General features: G+C 40.3%; 1 pseudogene; it reads right to left on the bottom strand.

The window, feature by feature from the left end:
* Nucleotides 1-2,606: 2,606 nt before the first annotated feature.
* Nucleotides 2,607-4,067, bottom strand: LOC120035237 (annotated as a pseudogene).
* Nucleotides 4,068-5,159: the final 1,092 nt, after the last annotated feature.

The raw sequence follows: 5,159 nt of genomic DNA, 5'->3' as shown, positions 1-5,159 counted from the left end.
ATATATATATATATATATATATATATTTAATCAACTTTAAGATACTGTTTGCCTCTATGCAGATGTAGAAGCTGAATAGGAATAAACATTATCAATAAATAGTTGATTGTTCTTTTTCCACAACATACTAAGAATACTGAGCCACAACCTGTAAATGTGACCATACTATTCCTTTAAAGCCCCTCTTTCAGATATAAATCATCAGACTGACATGGAAACAATGGAGCAAATGGATCACTATCAGAGTGTATTATGACATCAGATAGAACTACTCAGACATTCTAAATATCACTTGATTATCAGAGGGGTGTATTATGACATCAGATAGAACTACTCAGACATTCTAAATATCACTTGACTATCAGAGGTGTGTATTATGACATAAGATAGAACTACTCAGACATTCCAAATCAGGCTTCATCCATATCATGAAGGTGGACATTGATCCAACCATTTCAAAAGTAATGACCGGGCTGACGGAAACAGGATATGCCTGTACACTTTTATTAATGCAGACAGACAATTTGTTTGTTCGTTTTACATGGTGGGGTCTTTTTGTGTCAGTAAAAATGTATGAGCAAGAAATGGCGGTGGAAACTCATTTATCCACAAATATTTATATACTAACCATCACATCTTAGTTAACTTGGAGTCACGTGATGATATGTTGTGTTGTCCTCCCTCTACGACTTGGGAAACCATGCAGTTTATTAGACTACAGACAAAATAAGTTATGAACTTCACAGGGTGGTGAAACTGCATGTGATGAGCTTGATGCTCCTTTCCAATACATTTTGATGGTCTTATTCTGGTGACATGATGATTGATGCTTGGCTGCCATTTGACAAATAAAATAATATCTCTCTCATCCATAATAATCTCATCATGTAGGTAGCCTACCAACACTATATATGTGAGATGCAGGCTACAGTGCACGGGACAAGAGCATGTTTTCTATTTTACACAAGTTTTTAAAACCATCAGTGGAGTTGAAAATGTGATGGAAACCAATTTAACTTGTATTTTTCATTCGGTACATGGGAATTTAAAAGCAAACGTTATTTTTCTTGTGCACTACGTAATAACGCAAAGCCTTTTATCCACAATAAGTCTGTTTGATGCAAACATTTCTGATGGGAAAATGTGTATATTGTTTTATGCAGATTTGAGAATATTCACATGGAAATCTGGCGCAAATTGCATGAAACTTAGCTACTAAGGTGGATATTGATCCAACACCTGCCACGTATTCAAACCAGCCCACTGGGCACAGACGTGTTGAACGTCTAGTTTCTCTTTACATTTCTTTGAGTCTTCAACTAAAGTGGATTCAACATGAAATCAACACAAAATGTCACCTGTCATTGGATTTAGGTTGCCAGTTCAGTGAAAAATAAAACATACCTGATGTTCATGGCTTTTTACAAATCCAATCAGTTTTCCACATTAATCAAACATCATCACATGGATTTGTTTTGTTGAAATGACGTGGAAACAACGTTTATTCAACCAGTGGGAGGCTTGTAAATGAACCCAGGAAAGGAAAACACAGAACTCTTCATTGAGACAATGATAAACAGCAATCTGTGGGAGAGTTGTGGTGGATATTATAAAATAAGGATCTGCTGGAGTCCAAGTCAAACCAAGATTCTTTATTTCTGAGCTCAGAGAGAATAACAGAGTTACACAGCGCAGTGTAGACAGTCTGAATTCCTGAAGCATTGGGTGATGAGCACATATCTTTATAGTTTCCTGTTCCTAGTTGGGATATTATTCATACAAAGGGCACAGGTGCAAACTGGTTTGCAACGCAGGATGATACTCCCAGGAACTGGAGATTATAATAGGTCAGTTTCACAAGGTTAGTCTGTGGTGGTTAATTTCTGTATTACCAAATGAGGAGAGACAAACTTCACACACTAATCAGAGTTATACTTTAAAACTTCACACACCAATCAGAGTTATACTTAAACTACATCTTTAATAATAAGATCTTTGCAATGACTTTCAACAATTCACTATTTCTAATGAACCGTTGAGAGTGGCAACACAATGGCTACTGAGATCTTTTATAGCAAAGATCCACCCCCTAGCCGACATAAACCACAGATATTAGGAACAGTTCACAAAGTGAGACTTTATAATGAGAAAGGAGTATCCCGTAGCCAGATAGCATTCGCTATAAATTATCGTTCAGTTTGGTCCCTAAAACGAGGTTCTAATCTCGTTCCTGGTACTTCATAGCACAAAAACACCAACTCATCCAATGGCATAACTCAATTGTCAACTCTAGATACCCCCATCTCAAGTAAAACCCTTTCTTGACCCCACTCCTGGACAAGCTCACTGAGGGGAGTGAGCCTCTAGGTCATACACTATCCCAGGATAAGTGCAACATCAGAGAGGACATACAATGGTTCCAGACACTGCCATACACCTAATTATCTATGTTACCCAACTAATTCTGATTCATCCACCACAAGTCACATACTCAGATATGTGGACACATACAATTAACATTTTGCATTACAGAGTCTGTGAACATTTTCATTTCATTTAATCATCAGTGGGCCAACATTGCAAATGTATCCAACGGAACAAATGCATCACATCCAAATATCACTTGAGTATCTGCAGTGCAGGAGGAATGACACACAGATAAACACACACACAGTGTCAGAGTTTAAAAAAGGACCATTTAAAACAGATGGAATCTGACCTACTCTATATTCAAACTCCATATTCAATTCATGTTTTCTAATAAAAACATACAAATATATGTTTTAGTATACTTTGTACAATTCAAGTTCATATAGTAGAAACAGGTAATCATTATCAGTCAACAATATAAGACAGCAAGTCCCCTGTGTGTATTCTCTCATGCCATTTCAGCTCCCCCAGCTGGTTGAAACACTTTCCACATTGAGAGCAATGGTTTTTCAGGTTCACTAAATCGTTAAAACTCTTTCCGCAATGGGAGCAGTGGTAAGGCTTCTCCCCGTGTGTATTCTCTCATGTTTTTTCAGGTTCCTTAAATCGCTAAAACTCTTTCCGCACTGGGAGCAGTGGTAAGGCTTCTCCCCTGTGTGTATTCTCTCATGCCGTTTCAGATTCGCCGGCTGGCTGAAACCCTTCCCACACTGGGAGCAGTGGTAAGGCTTCTCACCTGTGTGTATTCTCTCGTGTTTTTTCAGGTTCCCTAAATGGTTAAAACCCTTTCCACACTTGGAGCAGTGGTAAGGCTTCTCCCCTGTGTGTATTTTCTCATGTTTTTTCAGGTTCCCTAAATTGTTAACACTCTTTCCACACTGGGAGCAGTGGTAAGGCTTCTCCCCCGTGTGTATTCTCTCATGCCATTTCAGCTCCCCCAGCTGGTTGAAACACTTTACACACTGGGAGCAGTGGTAAGGCTTCTCACCTGTGTGTATTCTCTCGTGTTCTTTCAGGTTCCATAACTTTTTAAAACACTTGCCACACTGGGAGCAGTGGTAAGGCCTCTCCCCTGTGTGCATTCTCTCATGTTTTTTCAGGTTCCCTAAAACGTTAAAACTCTTTCCGCACTGGGAGCAATGGTAAGGCTTCTCACCTGTGTGTATTCTCTCGTGTTCTTTCAGGTTCCATAACTTTTTAAAACTCTTTCCGCACTGGGAGCAATGGTAAGGCTTCTCCCCTGTGTGTATTCTCTCATGGTTTTTCAGCTCCCCTGAACAGTTGAAACACTTTCCACACTGGGAGCAGTGGTAAGGCTTCTCCCCTGTGTGTATTCTCTCATGCCGTTTCAGATTCGCCGGCTGGCTGAAACCCTTTCCACAATGGGAGCAGTGGTAAGGCTTCTCACCTGTGTGTATTCTCTCGTGTTCTTTCAGGTTCCATAACTTTTTAAAGAACTTGCCACACTGGGAGCAGTGGTAAGGCCTCTCCCCTGTGTGTATTCTCTCATGGTTTTTCAGGTTCCCTAAATGGTTAAAACCCTTTCCACACTGGGAGCAGTGGTAAGGCTTCTCACCTGTGTGTATTCTCTCGTGTTCTTTCAGGTTCCCTAACTGGTTAAAACACTTTCCACAGTGGGAACACTGGTGTCTTCTTGTTGGTTTGGACGTCCCTGGCTCTGGTTCCTCTGAGTCTGGTCTTTCTCCTGCCAAAGACAGTGTGCTTTTAAAAAAAAGAGACCTGAATGAAACCTCCACATGATAAATAGGCCTTGCTACGAGGGTAAATCCTAATCAGATCGCTCAATAACCTAAGGCCAGTTTTAACAATCTTGGTGTGATTTTCAAACAAATGTTGTAGAGTTTCCTGGTAATTACTGATAATGTTTACATTACTTTTTTATTCATTCTGTTTTACAAGTCAGAACACAAAAAACTAAACCGTTCTTGGACACTCAAGACACAGGCGTCGCTTAATTCCAATCGAGCAGGTGGTTCTAAATATATAACTTTCATAGCTGTATGATACAGAATGCGAGCTACAGTTGTGGCCAAAAGTTGAGAATGACACAAATATTAATTTCCACAAAGTTTGCTGCTTCAGTGTCTTCAGATATTTTTGTCAGATGTTACTATGAAACACTGAAGTATAATTACAAGCATTTCATAAGTGTCAAAGGCTTTAATTGGCAATGACATGAAGTTGATGCAAAGAGTCAATATTTGCAATGTTGACCCTTATTTTTCAAGACCTCTGCAATCCACCCTGGTGTCAATTAACTTCTGGGCCACATCTTGTGATGGCAGCCCATTCTTGCATAATCAACGCTTGGAGTTTGTCAGAATTTGTGGGTTTTTGTTTGTCCACCCGCCTCTTGAGGATTGACCACAAGTTCTCAATGGGATTAAGGTCTGGGGAGATTCCTGGCCCTGGACCCAAAATATTGATGTTTTGTTCCCCGAGCCACTTATCACGTTTGCCTTATGGCAAGGTGCTCCGTCATGCTGGAAAAGGCATTGTTCGTCACCGAACTGTTCCTGGATGGTTGGGAGAAGTTGATCTCGGAGGATGTGTTGGTAGCATTCCTTATTCATGGCTGTGTTCTTAGGCAACATTGTGAGTGAGCCCACACCCTTGGCTGAAAAGCAACCCCACACATGAATGGTCTCAGGATGCTTTACCGTTGGCATGACACAGGACTGATGGAAGCGCTCACCTTGTCTTCTCCG

This window comes from Salvelinus namaycush, unplaced genomic scaffold (genome assembly GCF_016432855.1).
Source record: "Salvelinus namaycush isolate Seneca unplaced genomic scaffold, SaNama_1.0 Scaffold10, whole genome shotgun sequence".
NCBI classification, from domain to species: Eukaryota; Metazoa; Chordata; class Actinopteri; order Salmoniformes; family Salmonidae; genus Salvelinus; species Salvelinus namaycush.
Note: the sequence above shows the minus strand (reverse complement) of the source record. Positions and strands in the feature narration are given on the sequence as shown.